Source organism: Triturus cristatus, chromosome 12 (genome assembly GCF_964204655.1).
Source record: "Triturus cristatus chromosome 12, aTriCri1.1, whole genome shotgun sequence".
Lineage (NCBI taxonomy): Eukaryota > Metazoa > Chordata > Amphibia > Caudata > Salamandridae > Triturus > Triturus cristatus.
In genome coordinates, this window is record NC_140595.1 from 312,441,664 (window position 1) to 312,456,586 (window position 14,923).

Consider the following 14,923-nt stretch of genomic DNA (forward strand, 5'->3'; position numbering starts at 1 on the left):
CCAGTCCCATCACTGTGAATTCTTCTACGTCTCTATTTTTGAGAAATGTCTGGATTGGTATGTTGAAAATCTGACATGTGTCTTGTTCAGCATATTTTCCTGGCCAGCTAATCAGGACAAGGACACTCCCGCACCCAGTGATAGAAACTATATGATGTGTAGATGTTGAAACTATATGATTTTAGTTTGTTTCCAAGTAGCCCAGGCGTGATACCTATGATCTTAAATCTGCAATTCGCTTTTAGTTGCATTCTGCAGTTTCCAAATGCATTGCACCCAGTATTTGACCTATGAGCACACTAAACCCAAAGAAAACCTATACTTGTCCGGTACCCCACCCTCAGAACACCCAGAGTAACAAAGCTAGTTGTCATTCCGTGTCAGTAATATGTTTCAGCGTGATGGTGACCGGGTGGAATGACCATGTTTAGTGCTACAAATCTGACAAACCTCATTCTCAGAGTCTTTTACTGGCTAATCAGTCAGTGCAAGGGATGTTTGGCTTCCACCAATAGATTCCTTAGGTTGTATAGAATTAGAAAACACAGAGGGCCATATGTGTGCAGGGATCTTGCATTTCCTAATGGTGCGTATCGTAATTTCAGGCTGTTAGGAAATGCAGAAGGGCATTTTGGTATGTACAAAACACATTTTCTATGGTGCAATTTGTGATTTCCATCATGTAGAAATTACATTTTGGAATTTCTAAATAGGAAACCGCAAATTGGTAATTCCAAATGGCGAATCGCTAACACTATGTACAAAAAATTTCCTATTTGAGAATAGTCGCTTAGTGGCCATTTAGAAAATGCAATTGGCAGCAATGTGTATCAGGTGGTAACCAGGTGTAAACTATAAAAAGTCTCCCAAATGCACTTGGCTCTTTCAGAATGATGGCTCTGTATGTCTTGGCAAGGAGGATGAGGATTTTGGCTGGTAGGCAGAGAAGGAAGAGAGAGGAAAGGATATTTAGTATGAGGGTCACCATGTTTGAAGAGACTGAGAAGGAGATATATGAGAGGTCATTTTGGATTCATTGCTGAATTACAACCTCAGCTACAAACCTCAACAGTCAGTAGCAATGCAATCCCATCACATGTGCAGGTATTGTGTTGTCTACACCTTTTAGCTTCCGGTAGTTATCAGGAAGTCATATCAGTCCCAGGGGGTTTGTCATAAAGTGATTTTTTCTAGGTTTTGTCATAGGCTTTTGAACATCATGGATGGCAAAGTGAACAACACACTAAACTAATGTTTTATCGGGTAGTACAGTTTCCTTATGTAATTGGTTGTGTTGATGGCACACATATTGCCATATGTCCCCCCTCTGCAAATGAATTAATTTATAGAAACAGGAAAAGCACCCATTCGCTCACTATACAAGTAATATGTGATACCTCATGCATCATAACTGACCTTCTAGCCAGATTCCCAGGCAGCACATATAACTCCTTTATGTTCCACCACAGTGGAATAAATAACCGTCTCCCTCAGGGTGATTTTGGTGATGGCGTTTTACTTGGAAAGAGGACTGCAAATTCAATTCATACAGTGATCAATAGTATGCTTGTAAAATAATCTAACAGTTTATCCTTTTCATACTATTTAAGGAGACAGTGCATATGCCTTGCACCCTTGGATACTAACCCTATATTTGCACCCAAGAACCAGAAGTGAAAGACTATACAACAGGAAACATAGGACACTGCGCTCAGTAATTGAACGTATGTTTGGAATACTCAAGTCTCGTTTGCCTCGATGCCTTCACTCTACAGACCAAAGAGCTCTTATAAAATCGAGTGGCGGCCGATAATTTTAGGAGGGAAGTGGGCGGACGGGACACACACACTCATTCACAACCATGCATTCACACACATCTATTCACAACACATTACCAAATATTCAAACATACGCACGCACCAAACATTAATTCAAACAAAATCACACACACCTGCAGCTTTGCCTCAGAGGTCCCAGGAGGGTTGGAACTGTTGACTTCCCTCATTGGTTAACCTTAGATCAGCCAAAGAGGGAAAGCAGTAGTCCCAACCTCACCACAGAGTGGGATGGGGTCAGTGAGACTGCTGACCCCGTCCCACTCTGTGATGAGGTGACACAGATTGACAGTCGGCACTGGGCACTTAAGGGCTCAAAACTGAAGCTCCCAGGTCCTAGACAATGAGTGACAAATCCCTTCATCACGAGGGGGAGGGCCTTGAGTACCTTTTCTGAGCTGAGAATGTCATGCCCACAGGAGCTGCAACCTCCTCAGCCCAGCATGTTTCAGCTCAGGCTGCCATGAGCATGTGCATTTAGTGCATGTCTAGCTCCAGACTGCCTGACCGGAAATTAAGAGTGTCTGGCAGGCTGAGGGGGCGTCGCCCCTCATCCTTATGAATGGGCTGTAGCTGGTAAAATCTTTGCCACATGTGGCACTCTCCACAACATAGCCATGAGGTAGGGTCTCCACAACATCAACATTAAGCCAGAATGAAACACAGATGACGAACTACCGCCACTACAGATTTAGCAGGATGGGACAGAGATCACCAACAACTATTTTTAATGAAAGAATGATGACAAAACTTAAGAAATAGACAGCACACATGGTGGTAATGTCTTTGCATGACTGCAATGTAACCTTTTATTTAGGTTGAAAAAATGTACTTCTTTATCAACTATCATCAACTGTATCCTTATAGGAGGTTTTTTTTCAACAAAGCAACACACTATGTAAACACAAACATAACAAACATTTCTCATAACTCAGAGTGTCTCCAAATGTCACTTTTTACGACCTCTGGTGTTGGTCGCCTTCTCAGCAGGACTTGGCTGTGGAGATGGGGATATATCTGTTCCAGATGTGTGTGGGCATGTTCACCATGTTCAGCTTCCATCTGGCACAGATGTACCACTGAGGCTAGAGCCGTCTTCACTTTCAGGTGGTGGCAAAAGGTTAGGAACAGACATGTTATATTTCTGAATGTTCTCCAGAGCTGGGGTCGATTGGACCAGTCCGTGGGCTACATCTTGGCAGCAGTGCCCCATGTTATTTTAGATATTGATTGTCCTCCTGGCAAGAGTGCTCAGTGCTACTGTCAATCAATTGATAGATTTTGTGAATGCTTCATAGCGTCCCATGTGCTGCTTGTGCCAGAGTCTTTGCAGACGTTGCTCCTTCTCCATGGCAGTACTCCAACGGTCTTGTCTTTCTGAAATTGCAGCATTGACTGTGACAGGCTTTGCAGATGCCTATTTACTGTTTTTATCTGTTTGGCTTGCAGGCGCTGTACTGTGATGATTAATTTCTCCAAGCCACCAAGCAATAGAGAACTGTCCGCCATGTCATCAGAGATATTTTCATGGTGGACTGTTTGTTGTTGGACTCTACACTGTCTGTGTGTCCTGCGCACAGATGAAGTTGTGTTCTTGCTATGTGTAGCTCCTCATCACTTTCCATAAAGTCTGGTAGTGCTGGCACATTTGCTTTCCTAATAGTTGGAGTTTGAGTAATGGGTGTAGGAGTAGCAGTTGTGCTGTCCTCCGTTTTCACGTGTGTGTCAATTGCTTTTTTGGCCTCAATGGTTTCAGACACATCCTGGGTGTGATCTGTGGATATGTATGTATATCGTTATTGTAAATAAATTGTTAATAAGTTTGTGTAATATTGTTGAAAATGTGATTCATTGGTTTGTGACATGGAGATTATATATGGATATGTGTAGTTTATTAATCAACACACGGTACACCATGTAACGTGGTTGTACTACAACTCCCATAATGCACTGCAAAAGCACACCAAACATCTAAATGGAGTTTTTAGTAGTTAAGATGTTGCACTAGAGGACAAACAAACAATATGTTATGGTAAGAAATTAAGAGAAAAATGACTTACCTCGGCTGGAGCCTGCTGGACTGGAGGTTTCAATGTCTGACACACCCACCACACTTTAAGGTTCAAGTGTCCCCTCAATCAGTGATTCCATTGGAGTAGAAGGAGAATGTTTGGCGGGTCCACCACCTGTGCCACGAACCTCAGCCATTCTTCTGGCCATCTTCTTTTTGGTCTGGGATCTTAGGCCATACCAGTGTTTCCTTATTTCAGGTATGGTTCTCTAGGTGACACCAAGTGAGTTTACTTTCTCCAGGATTCTATTCCATATTTTTGTTTTCTGACCTCAGGTAGAGAAAATGATGCTTTCCCCAAAAAGCTGGCCAATGTGTGCCACACATTCCTCAGTTAACAGATCCAGCTCCTTCTCTGAAATGTGACTTTGTGCTTCCTGCTGACGGGTCCTTATCCCCATCTTCCTTAGACATGGTGTACTTCAGAAATTGGATTTCCACTGCCAGTAGTCATACAGGAGCACACCTCCTTCAAGCACCTTCCTAGGCTTGTGGGTTGTGGCCACACCCTGTTTCCTAAACTTCCTTATTCTTATGCCATCATTCTGCATCAAAAATGCGACTTTTCCAAATTGCAATTTCTTATTTGCAAATCAAATCTGTGCAATTTCCAAATTGTGGAATACTCCCCTATGTGCATCTTATGTTGCAATTTCTAAATAGTGATTTGTATTAAATCGCTATTTGGAAATCGCAAACAGTAACTTTTGTACATATGGCCCATAGTTTCTATACTTTGCATGTAGCCCAGAGTTCGGTATCTGCCATCAAATGAACATCGAACCATAAATAGTAATTCAGCCATCATTTTGTGATCTCTATCAATATTATATAATTGATTGTTCAGATTAAATTCCCTAGGAAATCACCACACATATTTAGTCCTGCCAGACATTCAGGGCAACACTTACTGAGTTTTGAGATTCATGCCTTTCTGTTTGAGAAATGAAGAAACATATTGAACATATTTGTTTAAAAAAATGAAATCATCTTCACACTTTTCATTATATCTTTAGAATACAATGAAATATTGATTCAGGGTTTGCACAAATGCATAAGCCCTAAAAGTGCCGAAGGAAAACTAATTTGTTTGGGGGCACAAAGAGACCAAAGAGTTACATATACTTGATCAATGTAATACTGATTGCATACAAAAACTCAGACACAGAGGTGTGCAAAAACCCTAGCAGTGCAAGAGTTAAAGCAAAGGTTGCTGGGCTACAGAACACAACAGAACACTTACAGGATCCAAGTGCCGGAATGAACATGTGCTTAAATTATGCTGGAACAATGCGGTCTTTGAAAATATTAATTTGCCTTCATGAAGGATGAGCATGGTATCGCTATATTATCACTAACTTAAAGAAGGATTTGGCAAAGCCAGTAGATGTTTCTTTTAAAAAACATAAAGTGCATTGACGATGATTCTGTATGTGTGAATATTCATGTTGGCAAGTAGGTGAAAGTGCAAATGAGTCAAAGAGTGAATGGCAAGACGAGTGCACGAATAGAATAAATATATGTGTAACTGAGTACACAAATATATGAATGGGTGAGTAATTGGGTTAATGGATAAGTAAACAAGTGCTTGGGCAAATGAGTGGATGGATGAATGAATGCATGAGTGCATGGATGATAAATGGCTGAATGAAATAAATAAAAGTGTGAATGTTTGCATGAATGGTTAAGGTAATGGAGGGCTAAGGCAAGGATGCTGGAGATTGCTTCTGCCCCATTGGGAGGCACAGGCTGAACTCTCCTTCCACTGCTGTTGCATACAGTCCTTCATGCACTAATTCAAGTATTCCCTCATTAATATCTAGCAGATTCCATGAGCTTTAATGGAGTGGTAATCATACAGGAGCAGAGCAACCAGATGCCACGACATCATAAACACCCAACCATTTTGATGAAAATAATATCACATGTGCAGTCTAGTAGAATGCATGGGTGTCAATTCACCTAAATGTCAGGTGTAGGAGAAGTGACATCACATTCCCTTTCACCTTAATGACATCACAGGAAGTGACATCATATGACCCATGACCTTGATTTTTTCCAGGAAGGTCCATCACACGACCCTCACATCACAACACTTGACAACGCTGAAGTTCCATAATAATAGTATGATCAGTATAACAACATAATACAGCATAACAGACAAATGCCAATTTTAGATACCACATATACTATAGTGCTGACTTGATCTTTGAAAGGTTCTAGGCCATGCTACTTTCCCTGAATTGCAGTGAGCAACCAAAGTGAGTAAGCCAGACTTCTTCTAGAGGGCTTCTTCACCGCAGAAAATATTTAAAAGAATAGTGTGAAAAAGTGCATTTTAAAGTAAAAAAAAGAGTGCTCATTAAATATTCAAAACCTTCCATAGTATGCCAAGCCAATAACACCTGATATTCCCCAGGTGGTGACCCCCTTTTTCTTTTCATAATGTGCCCCTATATGCCAAAAATACTCTGATTGTGCCAAGGCCAGCATTTTCTTATGGATCTCCCAGTATTCAATGGGAGCCCTCTAATATCAGAAATGGCATAAAATATGCCAGTGCGCAAATTTTGCAATTTATACTGTCTATATACCATAGGTGACCTGTATGTCAAAAATTACCTCATTATGTGAGAGCCAGCATTTTGTCATGGCTGTCACCTTCCCATATGCCTGTTTGTTCACCTTTGTAGAAAGAATTACCTTCAGTGTGCTGGAAACCAGCTTTTTGCCACTAGTTTTCACGTGCCAAGAATGTCCTCAACTATGCCGATATTTTTCCACGGGTGCACTACATGCCATGAATATCCTCTGGTATGCCAGTACCAATTGATTACAATTGGTGCCCTTTGTGCAAAGAATTAGTTCCCATTGTGCCAGTAGCAGTATTTAGTTACAGTTGTGTGTTGTGATAAGAATTGCCGCAACTATGCCAGACCCAGTATTTTGCCTGGGTATCACTATAAGTCAATAGTTACCTTCAGTTCAGACAAACTTTTAAGCATCACATCACCTTCTGACTCATATTCTCTCACTCACACACATACTCTCATTCACGCTCACTTTTACTCATTCATTCTCAGTCACACTTTCACTCACAATCTCTTACACCCCTTACACTCATTGCTATTATTGATCACTCACTCACTTGCATTCAATCGCAATTTGACTCACTCATTTTCACTCACTCGTAGTTACTGATACTCAATATCACACACTCTCTCACATAAAAACACTCTCTCTTGCAAGCATGCACACAACATACATTTTAAACCATTTTACTTACCATAGGTACAACCCAAGGTTCCATTCCAGCTAAGTGTGCTCCATTTTTTATTACACTGACAAAATATTATTCGCTGCCAGTATAAAAATAAATGGGCAGCAAATAAGGAATGCTATGCCACGCCCGTGTTCTTGCTACTGATTTTATCCCCTCTGAGGCAAGGGGTCAAAAAGGCCATGCCAGGGGTCAAGGCAGGGCTCGCAGCCGCGACCCCTGGCAACCTGTAAATGGCATCCTTGGTAGAATATATTAACTCCAAGTCCCCCCATCTGCACTCAGTGCTTAATTTGTAAACAAATTAAGTGCCAGGGCCCCCACCAGGAGGCCATTGCAGCTTGCACCACCCATACCCCTGCCAGCGCCACGAATGAGAGAATTGAATTAATAGACCATTGTTGTTGTGTTCATCTCTAATTTAGACAAACAGCACTAACATGTGGCAGACTGTCATAAGTGCTGGTGCTGACAATTAAGTGCGGTGCTGAGCACCGGAAACCACCAGCTTAAATTAAGCAGTCAGCACTCCATGTTCTGCATTCCACGTCCAACATAAAAACTCATGAAAGAACATAGCAACTGACCAACCATAATAAGCAAGTCTCCCCTCACAGGTCCTGCACCCCTCTACAATGGGAGCAAGTAGAATAGAGCACTCTTTTGGTAGTTCAATAAATCGTGCCCACTCTTGTTCTTGAATGACTCTATTCCACTCTTATTCACAAGCCAACGGTCGGCAAACACCCCATCATTTTGCATACAAATGCAGTCACAAAGGGAACATAGGTACTGCTAAATTGACCATGAAAGCGTGCAGGAGCTGGCGAGACCACCTCAAAATCCCACAAATTATGTTGAAAGGGAATATGAAGGCCTACTACATCCTTGCCCTGAGGATAGCCAGTTCCTGGGGGGTGGAATCTAATGCGGAGATGAGTTAGTTGAAGAGCCAGGTCATTAGGTCCACCTGAACTCCTGCAGGGTGGTGAAAGTACGGAGGTGGAGGGGGAGACCGTTTCAGGACTTGGCCATCAGGTGTGAGAAGGTGTGCCCACCGCTCCTGCTTCTTGGGATGAGGGGCTGTGGGCCAGCCAAAGGGATGAGGAACAAACTAAGCGGGTATGTTGGTGGAAGTTCTTGTGAAGGGCTTTGTAGGCGTGGGTGAGCAGTTTGAACTGGCACCATTTGCTGATGGGAGCCAGTGTAAGACTTTGAGGAGGGGAGATATGGGTATGCCTCGGGAGGCTGACTGCTGCATTTTGGATGGTCTGGAGTCTGTTTAGTAGTTGAGTGGTGATTTCCACATAGAAGGAGTTGCCGTAGTTCAGGTGGCTGGTGATGAGGGCCTGGGTGACGGTGTGTGTGAATTCAAAGCGGAGCCATTTGAGGATTTTTCTGAGTAAGCACAATGGTGAGAAAGCAAGAGGATGAGACAGCGTTTATCTGCTTCCTCATCGAAAGCTTGCTGTTGGGTATTATTCTGAGGTTTCTAGAATGCTCAGTGGGTGTGGGAGCGAGCTTTGTTGGCCAACAGGAGTCATCCCACAGGGAGTTTCTGCTCCAGAAGATTTGTATTTCTGTTGTATCTGTATTGCGTTTGAGGCATCTACTATGCATCACACCTGTGACGCTGGTCATGCACCGGTGGAAATTAGATTTGGTGTTAGTCAAATTTGGGGAGAGTGAGAGGATGAACTGAGCGTCATCAGCATAGGACATTATGTTCATGAGGTTAGGTCTGACCAGGGTAGCCAGGGGTGCCATGTAAGTGTTGAAAAGGGTCGGGCTTAGAGAGGATCTTGTGGGACATCTCAGATGATGTTTTTCGGTCCCAAGGTGGGCGGCGGACGCTTTGGGTTAATCCGGAGAGAAATTAAGAGACCCATTCGAGGACTATCCCTTGGATTCCCATTTGGTGGAGACCGAGCAGGAGTGTGGGGTGGGGCACAGTGTCAAATGCTGCAGAGAGCTCGAGGAGGATAAGTGCGGCAGTCTCTCCACTGTCTAGGAGGATCCTGATGTCATCTGTGGCCGCAATCAGGGTGGTCTCAGTGCTGTTATTTGTGCAAAATCCAGATTGGAAGGGGTATAGAAGGTTGTTCCTCTCCAGGTGGGCGGTGAGTTGGAGGATTAGTGCTTTCTCTAGCACTTTGGCAAAAAAAAGTAGTAGGGAGATGGAGTGGTAGTTTTTGAGGTCTTTGTGGTCTGCGGTGGGTTTTTTGAGGAGGGGTTCAATTTCTGCTACGTTGGGTAACTATGATATCAAACTGAGGAGATTCCAGAAATAGAACAGCACAGGTGGCCTCTATTGGAAGAATCTATCACAATACTCCCCACATATGCTGGGGGTAGGGGAATAAGAGAAGTTTATTGGGCTAACTATTTGTGCTCTCCCACGTAGGATACAAACACACCAAAAACAAATGCGTCCCTGTTACTCATGCCCAAATTCTGGACTCAAACACCCTATCGTGTAGGAATTCCCTCAGTAAGGGTGATAATTGACTAACTGGCAACACCGCTCATCCAGTCTTTTGGACGTTTAAAAAATGATATGAAAATGTATCGGGATGGCCTCACATACCCCTTGGGTGTAAAGCTTCATCATTGGCAAATCTCGCGTTTGCCAAAGCATCCTTTAATGGGGAGCAAGCCCCTCATTCAGGTCTATGTTGAATCATTAGAAGGGTACTAAGGAAAAGGAGTGTCCAATAAAATTCCCTACTGCCTACCATCCATACCTTTCTGGTCTTTATTATTTGGTGGAAAAGGGATAATGAAAAACAAAGAGGAGCAATGAAACTCCTTTTATGGTACTTGTGTCCACATATGGTCAGGTCAACATGTTTCAGCCCTTCACTGGCCCCCAACGCGGTTCAGGGCTTTCTTCAGGACCGAATTGGACCCTATATGACCCTGTGATATATCCTTATATAATACACATGCGTTCTGACTTCACACATACAATATCAGATTGCTACTCTCTGGTCTGTTCAGTCCGGATTCTTCCGTATTAAAAAACGTTACCTAACTCTGGGAAGCTTTAACCTCATGGAGGAGCGGAGAGGAAGCCTTATAGTCACACTATCATCAAACGTCACCCTCACAGAATCACCTAGGGTGTATTCACAGGCCTCCTCCCGATGTCATTTATTGGACTGTTATGTGACAAACTGAACCACCTTTAAAGCTTTAAAAGTTTTATTTTTCTCTATATCTTTAATACAGATTTCTTTAGATGATGTGGTTTTAGCCATCTTTTATTTCAAAGTAAAACTGAAATTCATAGCAAGAGAATCATCGACTATAACTGTTATTAATTGAAGGATTTTGAAGTGAAGCTAGAGGGAAGTTATAGGATTATTTTTAAAAATAAAAATAAATGATTGAATCTTCACATAATTGTCAAACTATTAAAGTGAAAATACAAAGGCCCTCATTACGAGTTCTGGGCAAAATTCCGATCCCTGTGCAAACAAGTGTTTACAAAGAGATCTGAAGTACGAGTTGTGTGATAATTATCACACCCTTGCTGTTTTGCCCTGATAAATTCCAGCAAGTCAGACCTGTCGGGAAAAGGCCCAGACAAAAAGGCAAAACATGAGGAATGTAATAAAAAATTATTCTACATGTTACGTCTTGTTTTCATGTTGAAAACTCAGAGTAGGAGATATTTACCGCACCTCTAATGGGGTAATTGTTTTCACCAGTTGTAGTAAATACCCTACCCTATTCTGACACACTTCAAATGAGGGCCTTAGTCTATATAATTGCTTATTATTGATACTGAGCTGTTTCTCTTTATTGGTCGGCCCTTGACCCTTTGTTCTTGTGTTGTCCTATAGCTCTTTTACCATTTGGACTTTATAAAAACTTATGCTAGTTTAATTCATGTGTTACAAAATTGCAATGCATCAAGCATGGTTATGAGACATTTAAAAAATCAGTACTATAATATTATATTTTCTAGTATATTTGCTCTGAAGAATCGACCAAAAAATGAAATTGTCAAGAAACATATATTGGAAAGTTGGTATCACAAGTCTGTCTAGAAAATTTTACTTCTGATAAGCTGGTATTGGATCTAAATGGAAGTCTATATTGAAGATGTAGAGAAAAATGCCATTTAAATCCTTAACTGAGTTGTTTTCCGTTAAATAAATCAGAAGACGGTGGCAGTTCTGAGGGTTTAGCTAAACACCATATGTAGGCAGCCGAAAAAGCCAAGCACTGATGGTCCAAATACTAATTTCATTTCAGCTTTCCAAAAGGTTTAATTTGTAATGTTCATGATAACTGCTGTACAACAAATATACAATAACTACTGGGGACTCCTTACATAACAGATACATAATCTAAATGAAGAAATTTAAAAGGCTTGTTCAGGGATTCTGCACATACACAGAACTATGCGCAGGAATATGGGACCTCGGTGTATAGGGGCTAAGCCTTGCCACCACCTTGGTGCCCACGAACCCAGGACTGACTAGCTATAGTGTCTCACTAGCCCTCTGCTCTCAAGCCTCGACTCGGCTTGAGAGCAGAGGAATCTGAGGAGCAGAGCGGAGAGCAGAGGGCAGGCAGGCAGGCGGAGAGTGCTGAGAGCCGCGAAAACACATCACCGCCGGAGAGGCCGTTGGATAGCTGCAGGGTGCACGGTGAGCTGGGGTTGGCTCGGCCCCGACCTGTCCCCCCTCCTGGCCTCTCTGAGACTATCGGACTCTCTGTGCGCTGCCCAGCGTGGAGTTCGTTCAACGGCCCGCCTGCCTGGCGCCGGCGGTAGCCGGTAAAGCTTGTTCAATGCGGTGGGGCTACGGATCTCAGCAAAGCACCTGGTAAAGCACCTGGTAAAAGTGACGTATGCTACAGGAGCTCTCAAAACGCGACAGGAGCCGCAAACTAAGTCCTGGTTGCTTCGATGCAGTGTTGTAAATTAAAGGATCTTTTTCAGCAGCAAGGAGTATAGGTGAAAGGCACGGAGAAAGGCATAGGTGAAAGCTGTAATTAAACTCACAATATTGTTTCTGAGCCAAAGTAAACTTTGATTTTTTCACTTCTTTTGGAGGAATCCCGGGGTGCACCTAACACAGATAGTGCAGGGCACCCGGGGGATGAGTTGTTTAACGCGGTAGGAACCACAGATCACCTGCTAAGCACCCGGCCGCGGCAGGCTCTTGCGTAACCCCTAGGAGTCGCGGTGCAGTAACGCAGGGCAAGGAGGGGAAGCTACTCCCGGCCCCCTGACCGCCCCTGGCGGTGTGAGAGCCAGAGCATTAGGAAGAGTGAAGAAGGAAGGAGCAACACCGCCACTCACCGACGCTGTTTGGGCCTTTTGCCGTCGTGGTGTTGGGGGGAATCAGAGTGGTTGCCGGGACTGCATCTGAGACCGTTGAGGTTCCTCACGCCCGAGACCCGCATCCCGTGAGCGGTAGAACTCTTGCAGCCCCTGCGCCTTGCAGTCCCTGCTCCCGCTCCTTTGTGCTTATCGGGTTCACGGGTGCGCAAGGTCTGCAGGGGTCTGCAAGTTGTTTGATAGTTGGCGCCTAACTGTGTGCTCCTGCGGACCCGTGAGCGCTTCAGCACCTTGTCTAATGAATTAACCAATCAACCAGGGCTGATTGCTCTGAGCCTGAAAACCGCACCGTACAATCAAGTGAACAGTTAGTCAGTCTATCGGGCTCACTGCAGGCGGCCAAATAATACTTCCACTGCTGCTGGTTAGACTATACTGCCGGTAGTGTGTCGGCCCATATAACCAACAAACAATGCGGTCAGGAAAAACAAGAGGAGGGGATAGGAAAGAAGAACAACCACCTCCCCCAGATGAAGTTGGAAAAGATGAGGACAAGGTAAGAACTCTGACCAACATCGCAGCTCAAACGTGTAACCCTTCCGATTGCTCCTTGGCAGATTTGGGCACACAAAACACAGAGGGCAAAGATGTCACAGATTTCAGCGAAGCAGGAGGAGCACGGCACGAGTGCGGACCAACAATGGACGCACCAAAACCTATGGTAAAAACCCCGGAGATAAAAGAAACAACCTCCACAGAGGCAGCCCCTCAAGCCAAGTGCATCAACAGTAAGAAGGCAAACCACACGACCCTAAATAGGCACAATTCTTGTCCAAATAGCAGCAAACGGGCATTGATAACGAACTTCCTAAAAGTACCCACCAAAACAACGGAGGAAAATCGGAGTCGCCAGGTCTTGAAAGTAATCAATCATACAAATTCAACACAAACTGACAAAGCCCCACAAACTATCAAAGAATCAAATCTGACCCCATCTGGGGATAGAAATATAATAAATACTGAGACAGAACGCAAAGAAAAGAAACAAGCGGGATCAGTCATCCTGGGTACCGAAAACCAAGATAACCAGAGTCCTCAGCAACTACCTTTCAAACAACTTCCTCCCTTGGAGATTTCCCAAAGGAAACATTCCGAGGTAATAGAGGTTCGAATCCATCACCATCAATCCCAATCTCACCTGGATTACTTACTTCAGTCTCAAGAACATCAAACCTCACCAGGACATCATGATCACAACGGTCACACCGATAAAATCAACCTTCACAGTAAAAGTAATTCCAAATACTCAAAAAACCAGCACAATAAAATCGCCTTTAGCCCCATGGGCATGATCGTTCTACAGCAGGGGGGTGACTACCCCACCAGTCAGGGGATAGCCAACTTATGTTTTGACAACCAAGTCCTCGTCGATCCATTCCCCCATATGTTGGAAATGACAGACCACCCATGGCAGGAAACACCAAATGACACATTGAATCGCCTTTTAAACTACCCGGAATCAGCCTCCAAGATATCCCAAAATCAAAAAAAGGCATCACCCATCAATTCTCCATCTCGCTCAAGCAAATTGCCCCATTCGGACCACAGTGCCAACTCAGCTCCATCGACAGTCACAGTATGGCCCCATTTGCTAAGTACAATGGACACAATTGGCAAAGCAATGATTTTACACGCAGACAAATTAGATACTCAAGTAGACCTTCTAAATATTCTTGCAACCCATGTCCAGGGGGTCAAATAAAAACTGCAAAGCTTCAATGAGATGATCCTGAAGGTTCAGCAAGATCGGGAAACCGCCTTTCAAATGTGCCATTGCACTCGAATAATTGACAAACTAGCCTTAGTTCCAACTATACTTACTGAACTTCTGAATACAACAAGGGAAGTCGCAACTAAGCCTACTACTCCAATTAAGAATGATGTAATAAATAAATCGGAGCAAGAAAACGTAGCCCCTAAGGGTTCTAACCTAGAATGTCTCAATCCTTCCGTAGGCCAAAAAAATAGTGCAATAGAATCAACATCCATAATGATTAAACTCACCGAGTCAATAGCACCCATAAATAACCTACAAAGTGTTCCCGATAATCCAAGTACCCAGGATTTTTCATCTCAAGAGCAACATAATAAAACACTGGAAAGTCAGCTAAAAGTCACCACGATCCTATCAAAACGGGAACGTAAACGACTGAGAAAATCCAGAAAGCGCAAACAACTAAGCAAGGTATTAGACCAGTCCCTGGCAACATCAATCCAAAATGGAACATCGCAAGAAGCAACTACAACCCATAGCAGTACGGAAGCAGTAACCCCCAAGGAGCAATCAACCTTTTCCTCAATTTCACCAACCATCCCTAATACCTCGAACCAAAATCTAAGGGATTCGTCTCAGTCAAGGAAATTATACAGCTTATTCAAAA